Source organism: Lissotriton vulgaris, chromosome 2_1 (genome assembly GCF_964263255.1).
Source record: "Lissotriton vulgaris chromosome 2_1, aLisVul1.2, whole genome shotgun sequence".
NCBI lineage: Eukaryota > Metazoa > Chordata > Amphibia > Caudata > Salamandridae > Lissotriton > Lissotriton vulgaris.
Window position 1 is genome coordinate 1,240,471,407 of NC_141687.1, and position 14,726 is coordinate 1,240,486,132.

Genomic DNA, 14,726 nt, shown 5'->3' on the forward strand with positions numbered 1-14,726 from the left:
ATCTTTTAAAGTATGGTTGCTCTGGGTCAGAGTCAGCTATATAAGGCAAACTTGGCATGTGGCAGTCTTTTTACCACCTGCTTCATGAACATAATTGATTCTGTGATTCGTTAAAATTCACAGCTTTCTCTCATATTCATTTGAGTGTGCAACCGAGAACTTTAGTGTAAAGGATGTAGGGGCACATGCATCATTCATACATTTTGCCTTTCTTAATTTGCGAAAAATACCGAATCGCAAATTAAGAATAGCAAAATGGTATGCATCATTTTTTTGGCTTTTCATTTGGGATTCGGTAAAAATCGCACTTTTTACCGAATTCCAAATAAGTAGCTAATTCCTAAGTGCATTTTCGCAATTCCCATTGATTCCTATGGGCCAAAAGGCCCATAGGAGTCAATGGGAAGGCATTTCCAAATTCGCAATTTGTTGATGCATTCCAAGGGTGCAGAGGGGGGTCCAAAGGACCCCCCCTGCACCCCTGAAATGCATTTGAAAGTGCATGTTTCACACACACATGTCCTAAGGACATGTGTGTCTGTAACATGACAGTGTAAAAAATGAATTTTTTTGCATTTTGAAACATTTTCGCAAATTACCACGAGGGTCAACCTCGTGTTAATTTGCACTTCCAATTTCAGAATTCGCATTTTTTTAAAAATTGATGCATTGCATTTAAGGAATCGCACAAATGCGATTCCTTAAATGCATTCGCATTTTTTAGAAATGCAAAAAAATGCAAATTCTGAAAAATAGTTTGATGCATCCCAAAAACGTATTTAGGAAGTGCAAACGGCCGAATTTACCGATTCGCACCGTTTGCACTTCCTAAATAGGTTGATGCATGTGCCCGGTAGTGTCAATGAACCCTTTGGTAAATAGATGCCCGTTACATACAGCCCCATGACTTCCTAAGGTCTGCTGGGCAGAGACCATGTACGCTGCTCACTTTGCGAGGCATGCTGCATTGAGGAATTTTTTAGAAGTGGTTTGGAAGCCCCACCCATCTTTTTCATTGGCTGTCATCATTGTCTATGGTAAATGCTGGCTTCTAATTGATAATGAGGCTTCTTAGTCCCTCCATGTTACCACCCTGTCTCCTTTTGTGACTGCCCATCAGGACTGGATCTTTTACTTGCGGCAGGCGCTAAACTGTTGGTGAGCACTATTTTGGGAATGGCTGCCGCGTATTTATTTTTGCATCGTGCTTTCACTTTAACAATAGCTACCGCCCCATCTCGTGAGTGCTGTGGTCTGTGTGGGGTGGCAGCTCTTGTAAATTGAGAGCGCGATGCAAGACAAGACAAGACAAAAAGTTTTATTTGTTAAGGAACCCCTACGGAGGTCCACAAAATGCAATGCAATACAATAAAAAAGACAATTTTAAATACAATACAAAAAATATTTCCCTTTTTTTCCTAAAATACAACAATAGATTAAAAAGTGCACCAGAAGGGTGAATATACTTTTTGTACAGTAATGGCAACTAATAGCGAGATTTTAAATAAACCCTAAGAGCCAAAAAAGTTTTTAAAAATTGGAGTATCCTATAACAGACCATTTCATTTGGTGGCGATAAAACACATTTTCTGGCATCCTGGGCTGAATGAATATTAAATGTATTATATGATAGTCTTAAAAACAAGCACCTTGCCCTATGTAATTCCGGGCACACAAATAAAACATGATTAAGATCCTGGATTTTAGTATAATATAATTTACAAATTCTCTTCTCTTTCGGGATTTTATCCCATATGCCAGTAACATCTCTTAAAGGCAACAGATTAATTCTCAAAAAAAGCATCAGTCTTCTAGTCCCATCTGGGTGATTCCAGATTAAATAAGGATGAGGCCTTTTCCCCAAGGCACTACCACAGACCAACTCGTTTTGGGACTTAGATTTAATTAAAGCAATATCTCTTGCCATGCTAATAGAACTTACATATTTCTTTATGAATAGCTTCAATGCAGACTTTGGCATAGGAGAATTACTATTTAAACTGAGCACAAATAAATCATTTGCATATGCAAATGATCTAAAAAATGCTGAATAATCCTCTAGCTTGTCAAAGGTTTCCACTCTAAGGGCAGCCCTGAGGGAGCCCTCATCTCTCCAGAGGAGAGCGTTCCTCCATCTCAGGACCGCTGACAAAGCAAAATAAAAGAGGAGACTAAACCAAATTCCAAGCGTAAAACATGTGGGGCGGCCCGAATATTTAGAGAGCACGATGCAAATCTAAACAAGCGGCTCCCTTTGACAGCTTGTTCATTCTGAAAATCTTAATTCATTATGAAAGCAGCGTTCGGTAGTGCAAACATCCGGAGGGGGCTGGTCTCGAGCCCGCTGCCACCATGTCAGTGCCTAAAAACACCTCCTCTCCCCCAAGCACTCTCCCGTAGGAGCGAACCATTGAGCTGTCCACTGCGCGCGAATGAGGGACGACCTCTCTAGACTGACTGGCTTTAACTTGCAACCCTAGTTTTGTAAAGACGTGTGTGCATCAGCAAAGCAAGCTCTCCAAAGGTGCCAAGGCTCACTCCAGGCGATAATAAAGGGTATGACACAGCAATCAGTGTTGATAAGAAATACCCAGCCAAGTTATCTCTTTCAAAAGGTTCGATTAGGTTAATAGTTAATTCCCCTCCCCAGTCAGTGTTTTCTGATGTCTCTACGCGCGCCGAATCCTGCAATACGATAATGTAAAGTTGGTCAGCTGAGTCCCGTCTTCCTTTATCTTTACATTGGCACCCAGGCACTTTACACTTATGACCCAAAATTTGGCTCTAGTTGCGCCTCTGGTGTGGCATATATTCCTGTCACGTCTTGAGAACCCTATTTCGGGTCATAAGTGTAAAGTGCGTGGGTGCTAGTGCTATCCAACGACTTTGGTGAGGCCGGTCTCAGTGGAACTCAGGAGACGTGAGAAGAATCTTTACACCAACACCAGTCTGGTTTACTAATGCGGTCGGTGTTTAGGGTGACAGATCAGATCCTATTTGAAGCAGTACGGTGAATGAGATTAAATCCATTGTCATTGATTAATTATTTAATGGGCCTTCCCTACCCCTTAATTACTGCGAGCAAGGCCAGAGTTTGGTGCACCCAGGACCTCACAACCTATCAGGTAAGCCTATTTTATTCCATTGGCACCCGTCACCCATTTGTCATTCATTGTCTCTGTTCTGTGAACCCGGCATCATACCTGCCTTGGACTTATTGTACCCTCTGCCTATTTGCAATCTCCTACTTCCCTTCCCGGTCTCCTCTTTTCACACTGTTGCCAAAGCCCTCTCGTTCCCTGCGCTTTCTCTTCGCCGTCTTTGGCACCCCGGAATAGTGGCAGGTGATTCTAAGTTAACAGGTAAGTTTTATTTGCTCGACATTAATCAAGTCCCTGGGAATTCATCAGGTTACATCAGCCTTTTCGGAGCAATCTACTCCCCTCTCCTCAAGGAGATTGGTTTTAACCTACTTAGATGGTACAACCAGACTATCTAGTAGATAGAATAAGACGGCACTCTTACTAAAAATTATTTATTTTCCAAGGCCTGGTTAAATTAATAGCATAAAGAACATTTGATCAAATCGGGTGTAATACCGTCCCGTACACTTGTGTAAAGTAATTTCATCGGTTACATTTCCCCCCTAAGTTCTGGAAGCGAGCTAAATGTAGATTTTTTGGTGTGTTATATGACTATGCCGTCTAACAAACATTTGCAGTATCGCTTTTCAATTGTTCTCATTGCCGTGTAAAACGTAGCAAGCCAGCCAAACATTTCAAGTGAGATCTCGGAGTAGGGGGCTTATTTAAAGAATTATACAAACGCAATGTTCTTTCTTCTTTTCATACAATGAATCCCATATCAAAAATAGATCTGTTGTAAGCAAAGGAGTCGAGATATGTTAGGGACAAATATTTACAAAAATTGAAGGGTAAACATATATTTAAAAAATGTTTTGTTCATTTTTGCCTTTTACTTTGCACATTATTATGCCAACCAGACAGGTGGATCTGTGGTATATGTGACACTTTAAACCTGATTTTTTTAAAATCTATAATACTTTGCATGGTGGAATTATAGAGCCTGTCCTTACAAGGTTAGATGCAAAACAATAAACGCGTTTCTTAACATATTTAACAATTCAAACATTGCAGAAATGTTGAGTTACCCCTTATAGAAGATCAAATCCATGATTGCTAAGATGCTGTTAGCAATCAAAGTGTGATCCTTTATCAGAAATTAGTGAGTGAGGCAACGGGGTGATTTGCAGGCCCCAATTAGGCACTTACACCTAGCCAATACAATTGTTACTGTTGGCCCATTACAGAGCAGCTCAACGCCACTCTGTTTTTTCATCTAAAATCACACCAATACTTTTCAGCAAGATGTTTGTTTGTCTGTGGATCCCAGGAACTTACTAAATGCTTCTCTTAGCCAAATCCTTGTGCCCCTCTCACATCTCTCAAGGTCCACTGGCGGGCCCAGCCCCACAGTTTGGAACCCAGCCCTACAGTTTGGAAACCACTGTTCTAGACCCCCTGCTGTGGCTTTCATTCCAGCACGTCTGTTCTGTACTTTCCTTATGATGTCTTCACCCTGTCTGTCTTTCCTTCTGGCGCTTTCCCTCTGTTCTTCTTTCCATCTGCCGCCACCTTCCCCCGTTCTTCTGGCGTTGCCTTCACCTTGTTAGCTTTACTAATAGGACTGCACCATGGATGTCAATTCACTAAAATTCCTGGTCTCGTAAGATGTATTTTTCATAGTATTTTGTCTCTATAAGTATCAGGACAAGGAGCATGTAGTTTGCTGGATTTTATGGGTCTCTTTTTTAATAAATTAGTTGTATGATAGATCTGTGCCAGCTTTTCGGAATAACTTGCGTTGTTAGGTAGATGTTAAAGAGATTTGTATTCTCCTTTCCATTTAAAAAGTGCCCCTGTTTGGTCATTGGACCCTAGCTCACTATTTGCCTTCCCTTTTTAGGTCTTGCCTGTGCAGCGCGCAAGCGCTGCTCTGGAGTGACCTCCTGAAATCGCTCTAAGCTTTTGTTGAAACTCATGCATGTTTTGCACTCTTTCCTATTGGTACTCATGCATGTATGGTGTTTACCCTGCGAGAGCGAGCAACGGCGCCATCTGTTTGCAATTATCGCGCCCACCGCTGCTCGCTCCCGTAAGGTAAACGTTGTAGATGTGGACTTTCACTTTGGCAGCTGCCACGCGCACCTCATGCTTTTCTCCCTCTCCCCTCAGCTTGCTCCCTCCCCTCCCCGCTCATATGTCTCCCTCTGTGTGGGCCTCCGAGCTCCTGCGCTTGTCTTTCTTGTTTCGTACCCCTAAAGCAGGAATGATTGTGACTGAGGGGTGGTGCTGCGCACTGGACGGTGGGAGTGATATGCGTGTTTAATAGCTGGGATCTAACAGACATCACGTTGGCTATCAGACAAAGTTTCATTGGACTTGTTTATATATATAGCGGAATTTTGTCAATAAAGTGAGCAGCACCAGTCAGTTGAAGTCCGTGTTCATTCATCTGTAACAAGGAAATGAGTGAGTGAAATTTCTATTATATATATATATATTCACTGAAAAAACCATAGGTTATAGACCATATATAGTTAGGAATTAGCATTTACAAAACCTTGAAAATTCACTGAAAAAAACATAGGTTTGAGACATATATAGTTAGGAATTAGCATTTACAAAACCTTATTTTATTCACACAAAACCATTGAAATTCGCATATATAGTTAGTTGCACTAACTATATATCGCGCACCCGCAATCCACTGCTGATGATGTCACATATTACATCATTCATGACATGGTCAGTGACATCACTGATGACATCTCAAATGACATCACTGATGACATCACTGATTACATCATCCAGTGACTGTGTGTTTCTGTAAAGTTTAAATATGTTTTACATATTGAAGAATGAGTGGATGTATAAGTGTCTGGATGAAGGATTTAGTAGGTGCGTGACTGACTGAGTGAGTGAATAAATGTGTCTTACTGAATGCATGGGTTAGTGACTAAACTGTCTGAAAGTGTGCATCAATATGTCTGTTGTTGTGCAAGCTGCTGCATGTGTTGATCAGTAGCTATATGAGTGGCTATATGGGTTATTGATTGGTTGCCCAAGTATTTGTATGGAAGACTGAGTGTGTGTGTGGCTGGCTGGGAGGTGTGTGACTCTGTGCAGATCAATGTGTACTTGTATCAGTAATTGTATAAGAGAGTAAGTATGTGTTAGTATATGTTTGAAAAAGTAAGGTGTTCTGTGTTTAACTGTATAGATGAGGAAATCAAAGTGTGATTGATTCTTTACAGGACTGACTAGGTGTGTGAGCAACTCTATGGATGAGTGGCAGTGTGTGAGTGTCTGCATAGGTGTATGAGTGCATATGATAGTGTTGTAATAATGAGTGACTGTATGTATGAGTGATTGTAGGGGTGAATGAGTGAATGTGTGTGTAGACGTAGGAATCAGTGAGTGCGTATGTAGTAACTGGTATTGGTGTGTCAATGGTTCCAAAAATGATACTCTGTATTTAACACTGGGTGTAACAGAGGTTATTTTAGAGTGTGAGGAGGTGCATTGTATTATCACATGAATTATATCATCAGTGACGTGATTATTGATGTCAAATGAGATGTCATCAGTGATGTGATCAGTGATGTCAATTGAGATGTCATCAGTGATGTCATCAGTAATGTCATTTGAGATGTCATCAGTGATGTCATCAGTGATGTCATTTGAGATGTCATCAGTGATGTCATCAGTGATGTCACTGACCATGTCATGAATGATGTAATATGTGACATCATCAGCAGTGGATTGCGGGTACGCGATATATAGTTAGTGCAACTAACTATATATGCGAATTTCAATGGTTTTGTGTGAGTAAAATAAGGTTTTGTAAGTGCTAATTCCTAACTATATATGGTCTCAAACCTATGGTTTTTTCAGTGAATTTTCAAGGTTTTGTAAATGCTAATTCCTAACTATATATGGTCTATAACCTATGGTTTTTTAAGTGAATTTCAATGGTTTTTTAATAGCAAGTATCAAATGGTGTAAAATATTTTCTTCTTTTAAAGGAAAAATATATGTTATATGTATCTAATTTAATTTTTTTCTGTCTAATTTTTTAAAAATTATTTTTGATTGTTTTGCTACCGGTCCGCACACCGGATAGCTTCCCGTTAGCTCAATTTGGTGCCGCGACCCGATTCGCGCACCGGGAAACTTTCCGTTAGTGCAACTACCGTGATCGAACACAACATCGTGACGCGTCGCGTAAGCACGACGTATCGCGTTGCTGCTTAATGCGTCTTATGACTCGCCGCGTCAGCGCACCGGGAAGTGCTTAGGTCCGCGTCCCGAGGCGCGAAACGCAACACCCCGGAAGCGAGCCGGGCGCGTGACGGGACGCGTAACGTAAGCGTAACAGGTCATGTGACCTGAAAATAACACTTTTCATTGGTTCATTACATTTTTTTTCACAAATGATGAAAGCCCCCACCTTTTTTTCCTCACTCTTACTTTCATCTTTGTGAGAGGAAGACCTACTTTCCATATTTTCTAAAATGGCAAGTGTTGTAGCTGCAGCTGCTGGAGCCAATCCACCACCCAAAAAGGATGGACCACCTCCTCAGGTCCTCCTTAATCAAGAGGAGGAAGAAGAGGAAGAGAAGCAAGAGAGGAGGCAGTTTTTGCCTGAAGAGCCAAGGAGGTCCCATGTGAAGAATAATTATATCTGGCGATTCTTCACATTTCCCCGAGGCCAAAAAAAAGTAAATGCACGTTACGTCACATGTCTCATCTGTGACGAAGTTCTGTCCCGAGGGACAGAAAAAAAGTACAGCTTCGGGAATCACACCATGCATCGCCACATGGAGAGGTGGCACCCTGTTAATTATAGTGCTGCGCAGGTACGTGACCTGCAGGAAAACCCCCCTCCTGTGGCCAGTACATCAACCGAACAGGCAGTGACGGGACCAGAGGCGAGGGAGACGGTCCCAAACATCCAGATGAACTTCGGGGACCTGAAGCATATCTGCATTTTTTGCGGCAAATTCATTTGCTATGGGGAGACAAGTATACGTCTAATCAACAGAGCTTATGAAAATCATAAATGTACAAAATGCCCCAGAAACTAAATTATCTTTTTTTTGTTGCTCCTGTTGAGCCCTTTATAATGACTGATTTTCGTCCCCCCCCAAAAAAAAAAAAAAAAAGAAATATAAAACCGTTCTTAAAATACAAAAAAAGTAAAAAAATGTTCATAAAAATAATTAAAAAAATTTAAAACAACAAAAACAATAAAAAAAGTTCTTTTCAGAACTACCTCCCATTTATAAAAAATTGCTAGAATGTTTAGCACTCTGGCAACCTCTTTTTCTTTTGATTCGCTTCCCGGTTCGCGCGCCGGTACGCGAACCGGAAGCGAAACAAAAATAAAATTAAATAAAAAGGAAGAGTGAGTATAAGGGAAGGAAACAGATAGTAATGTTAAAAGAAAGACAGCTAGAGGGAGTAACACAGAGATACTGTTCAATAGATCTATTTTCCAAAGAAAAGATGTAAGAGGGTATAATTAAGAAAAACAAAATAGATAAGGAAGTGAAAGAAAAGAAGGAGAGTAGAAGAATAATAAACAAGAGTTACTTGGAGAATGTGAGTGAATGTTCAAATTAAGAAGAAAAACAGTAAAGGATGTGGAATGAGAGGTAGGGATAGAACCGGACTAAAACAACAACCGTGAGGGAAGGTGTTAAGAAAACAGTGAGCGAAAGTAAATAGGAATAACACAAGATGTGTGCCAGTGAATAAGGTTAAAACATGTGGAATAACAGAGAGAAAAAACAGAAAGCAGAAAAGAAGAAGTGACAGAAAAGGAATAATTGAAGCAGCAAAGAAATGTAAATAACATAGTGTGCTTCAACTACAGGGAGAAAGCATAATGAACAAGTAGTGAAAGAATGAAGAGACAGAGACAGTGAGAGTTATAGAGACAGACTGAGTGAACAGGAGTGAGGAACTATGAGAACAGAGGGACTGAGAAAAGGAGTGGAAGGAGTAGAATAAGTAAGTAATAGAAAAGGAATGAGGGAAGTAGCAAAGGCAGGAAACTGAGGGTTAAAGAAATTAAGCAGTGGAACTAATAGAAGTTAAATGTGATAGAGATGTAACGGAAAGAGTACTAAACACTTACCTTATAATTGTCTTTAACTTAGTCACTTGTTATTTTTATACTTTCAATCTGTAAAAGAAAGAACAAAAAATTAAAAAATATTAAAACATGTATTTAAAAATTAGAAAAGACAAGGGAAAAGATTAAAAATCATCCAATTTTACAAAGAAATAAAGTTAGAGATAAACATGCTGAAAGAAAGAGAAAGAAACGGTGATAGACAGACAGAGACGAAAAGAAATTGTAATACAGTAAATTACTAAGAGAAAAAAAGGAAGATAGTTTAATTGACAGAAAAGAAGGATGAAAGAGAAAACTAAATTGAAGATGTGTAAGATACTAAAAGAAAGTGAGTAAGGTAAACTATATAAGGAAAGGGTGAATAAGGAAAAAAGTGTGAGGGAGAGAGGAGACAGAAGAAGTGAAGGAAAGACTGTCAGATACAGAGTGAGTAAGGCAAGAAAGAAAAATAAGTAAGTGAGGGTGAGTTATACTAACTGATTGCACCAAAAAAGGAGAACCTAAAAATTTTTAATTTAGAAAACAAAGGGAGGAAAGATGGAAAAGACAAGCGAAACAGAGGGTCTAAATGCTGAAAAATGGTGCAAGGGAGAAAAGAAAAAAGCAGAGTTAGAATAGGGAAACAATGTTTGAAAGATAAGTGAAGTTAGAGAACAAGGGTGAAAGAGAATAAAACAAAAGGCAATGTGAGTATCTAAAGAGGATTGATAGAAGGTAGTAAAAGATGAGTGAGCATGAGACAAGATGAGTACATATTAAAAATCACAATTCAAAGTACAGAATTAATTATACATATTAAATGGTTTATTTTTGCTGTTCTCAGAATATATCAAATTTCACTAAAAACAGTGAGTTGAAGGTATTCATCATATAACAGCGGGGAAAAAAAACACAATCAAAATGATTGTGTTTAAAAAACTCATACAATATAACCAATCAGAAATCAGAACTCCTCAAAAGTAACTTACTTTCCATGACGTCAAAGGATGTCCTATGAACAGCTTATACTCTGTTGTGCTGTTATTATTTTCTGCCCGCCACTTTCTAAAAGAAAAGCTCCATCGTTTTGACAAAAATGTGACATACAATAAATGACTTCTCGCTCTCTACCGCACTTCTCCTCAAGGCCATTTATAACTCTTGGAATTCTTATAAGCAAATCCCATCATTTTCTTTTTCCACAACTTTCATAAAGAAAACGTCCAAGATCAGTTTCACAATCCTGTACTAGTAATATCTCACCCTTCTTGCTCACTCATGTTCCACATTTCCTATAACACTGATACTGCTTACTATGAGGCACACTTACACTACCTCTATGACTACTACAGTTATTTAATTCTCTTGAGCACTGTTAATCACAAAACAATTTAAAACAGCACACTAAATTATATCAACACCTAGAATCATTATAGGCCAGTTACCTACCCTAAATTCTTACTTCTGAAAACACAAAGTAAGAATTTTTTAAGTCAAAAGGCAACATTGCTTCATAGTCAAATGGTAATCATTGCCGAAAGACCAGCCTTTTTTACATTTCAAATAAGCTGTGTAATATCCTGATGTTGTCAAAGGACCATCATGTCATATAATAGCTGCAGTTACAAATGTTCTTCCTGAAATCGACGACTGTGTAGCCAAAACATTTTTAATTAGAGTTGACAACTTACTTTCATCCGGTTTATATAGTTGGAATTGTAAAATGACATTTCACCCATAAGTTTCTATAAATAAAGTGGACAGCACTGCAGACTTACATTACCTCTACTCCTTGTTTTGATCTGCTGCTTGAATTAGCTTATTAAAACAAACAGTTTTCGCTCTGTACTACACTTATCCACAAGGCCATATAGCGTAGGAGCCATTAGAACCTCTTGAATTTCCTCAGAGCAAATCCTGAGATTCCTTCCCTAAAATTTTGGTTGTAAGAACACCAGGTAAGAATTTTTAAGGTCAAAAGGCAATCTTTTTTTGAAAGATAAAACAGAATCATTGCAGAATGACCAGCCGTTTCCAGACTTCAAATAAGTTGTGCAATGTCCTGATATTGTTGAAGGACCGTCATGATATATAATTGCTGCAGTTAGAAAAGACCTTCCTGATATTGACAACTGCGAAGCCACAACATTTTTAATTAAAGTTGTCAATTTTGTTCCATCAAGCCTACATCTTTGGAACATTAAAATGACATACTGGCCATATCTTCGTATAAATAATGTGGACAGCATTCCAGACTTAAATTGGCTACACTCCATCGTTTGATCGGCTGCTTTTACTGGTATGTCACTGTTACAACGCAACTTTTACGTCGTAATGCTGTTACAACGCAGCTTTTACAACGCTGGTTCCATTACATCGGATGCCATTACAACGCAGGATATTACATAGCAGATGCTATTACAACGCATACCATTACATCGTAAGTATTGATAAGTATATACTTTTTTTTTTAATATTATATAATTAATTTAATCATTATTAATTTTAAATAAATTAATTTATTTATGTTTTTTAATATTATAAATTAAATATATTAATTTAAGTAATTTTTTTAATAAGTATGAGTATAGGAGTATATGTTTTGGGGTACTGAGGTATATGTTTTGGGGTGTTTGGGTATTTTTAGGTTTTAGGGCAGGGTTTGGGTTTTGGGGTACAGGGGTATTTTTAGGTTTTAGGGCTGGGTTTGGGTTTTGGGGTACAGAGGTGTTTTTAGGTTTTAGGGCAGGGTTTGGGTTTTGGGGTACAGGGGTGTTTTTAGGTTTTAGGGCTGGGTTTGGGTTTTGGGGTACAGGGGTGTTTTTAGGTTTTAGGGCTGGGTTTGGGCTTTGGGGTACAGGGGTGTTTTTAGGTTTTAGGGCAGGGTTTGGGTTTTGGGGTACAGGGGTGTTTTTAGGTTTTAGGGCTGGGTTTGGGTTTTGGGGTACAGGGGTGTTTTTAGGTTTTAGGGCAGGGTTTGAGTTTTGGGGTACAGGGGTGTTTTTAGGTTTTAGGGCTGGGTTTGGGTTTTGGGGTACAGGGGTGTTTTTAGGTTTTAGGGCAGGGGTTGGGTTTTGGAGTACAGGGGTGTTTTTTGGTTTTAGGGCAGGGTTTGGCTTTTGGGGTACAGGGGTGTTTTTAGGTTTTAGGGCTGGGTTTGGGTTTTGGGGTACAGGGGTGTTTTTAGGTTTTAGGGCTGGGTTTGGGTTTTGGGGTACAGGGGTGTTTTTAGGTTTTAGGGCTGGGTTTGGGTTTTGGGGTACAGGGGTGTTTTTAGGTTTTAGGGCAGGGTTTGGGTTTTGGGGTACATGGGTGTTTTTAGGTTTTAGGGCTGTGTTTGGGTTTTGGGGTACAGGGGTGTTTTAGGGTTCAGGGGTAGGGGTAGGTTTGTGTTTAGGGCTAATTAATTTATATTTACCATTTTTAAATTAATTAAAATTTATTTATTAAATTAAATTAATTATATTACATTAATTCCATTTTTTAATTAAATTAATTAAATTAAATAAATTATTTTAATTAATTTAATTTAATTACATTTTAAAAAATATTTAACTTAAATTAATTTCATTTTATTAATTTAATAAAAGTAATTACAATTTTTATTAAAATTAAAATAAATAAATAGATTTTATTTTATTAAATTAAATTAATTACTATTTTTAAATGTATTTTAATTAAATTAATTAAATTAAATTAATAAAATTAACTTAATTACATTTTTTTAAAAAAGGTATACTTACCTATACTTACGATGTAATGCCATGCGTTGTAGCATCTGCTATGTAATGCCATGCGTTGTAATGGCATCCGATGTAATGGATCCTGCGTTGTAAAAATTCCGATGTAACGGAATGCGTTGTAAAAATCCGCGTTGTACTGACACCAATCCACTTTTACTAGCTTATTAAAGGATACTGATTTACTGTCTGGCAAAGTTAAATATATAAATCAATAGTAGTACTTGATACCCTACAGTTCTCGCAGTCATGCTGCCATTGATAAGAAAGGCCAAACAGATGATCTACATCTACACCTTCATCTTGCAAAACATCAAGCATATACATTAAAAACTCCTGACAATCTTGCTGAATATTTTGAGAGAATTGTGTTTGACCTGAACATTTGTCTAACAGATTTCGAATTTCAGACACACTTTCTACTCTTGTTCTATCAGCGCTACATTTCTCTAACACAGAATTCAACAAACAGCAAAAACTTTGATCCAAATTGATCACAAATCTGTTCTTTTAAAGTTTCTAGTGAAAAGACAACATTAACCACTACATTGGCATAGCAGTTGACACCAGAACTATTTTCAAATTGAAAACCAACAACATCTTCAACAGAATTCATTTTCTTTCTGCTTACAATTTTGGGTTCATCGACTTTTTGTCTTTTTGCTACAACCTCCCTACTATTGGTGACATTTCTTCGTTTCCGGCCTACCACACGTTTCTCAAACAAAGGATATTGAGGCAAATGTGGAGCATACTCTCTTCTTAACCTATTGTATTCCTTAACACAATCAAGATCCGCACAAATGTTTGTGACATCACACTCAATCAAGTACAATCCCGATAAAGTTCTGACTCGTGACAATGCTACATAAGCCATACCCTCTTTGAACACAGAACTGCCAATATTCACCAAAGCACTGTCTACACTTAAACCTTGTGATTTATGGATTGTCACCGCATATGCCAAGCAAACAGGAAACTGCTTACGGCGAACATATAAGTCTTTTACAAGCAAAAACCTAGCAGAGCAACGACCAATTAGCTGTAGTTCCTCAATGCCATCAAATTTAATTTTTAAAAATTCAATTCCATCTCTATTTCTGTATTTCTCAAAATCAACAACTTTACCCATTGATCCATTTACCAGACCTCTTTCAACATGTAAATTCCTTCTCAAAATGATACGGCAATTTAAGCACACATTCAGAGTCTTTTCAAAACCAGCAGTTTTAGATATAGTCTTCTCTAATGAATCCAATTTAGATTTCAAATTCTCAGACAAAATAATTGTTGCTCCCATATGCTCTATTCTGTCAATAGCTTCCAGTTTCACAATCTCTTGGGTTTCTAAATTCAACATTTTGTTGTTGAAGATGGAACATTCTGCAAGAGTTGGCATCAAACATATTCCAGATTTCTTCTCAGTAATTTTCTGAAAAATATTCTCTGGCAGAACGTCTTCTTCTGGATACAAATTTGACAGTAATCGTGCATGTAAAGCTTCTTTCCCACGCTCGGTCACTTTCCCGATTCTAACATCTTGTAGAATATTTTTGTAATCTTCATCCTTCGCCTGACACATATTTTCACGCAGCTCAGCATAATTGAAGTTTAACCATATGTTAACGTTGCCAATGCTCCCTAGGCACTTCCTGGTATCTTCATGCGTAAGCAGTTTAAACACTGGTTGTCCTTTCACTGGTGTCAGCTGCAGAAGATCACCGAAAACAATGATGTGTTTGCCACCAAATAACACATCATACTCTGTTTTAAGAACTTCCT

At 38.3% G+C, this 14,726-nt stretch overlaps 1 protein-coding gene across 2 annotated transcripts in view; it reads left to right on the top strand.

Moving 5' to 3' along the window:
* SCN3B (sodium voltage-gated channel beta subunit 3) overlaps positions 1 to 14,726 on the top strand; it is a 166,229-nt gene that overhangs the window by 51,553 nt on the left and 99,950 nt on the right. The window lies entirely within an intron of this gene.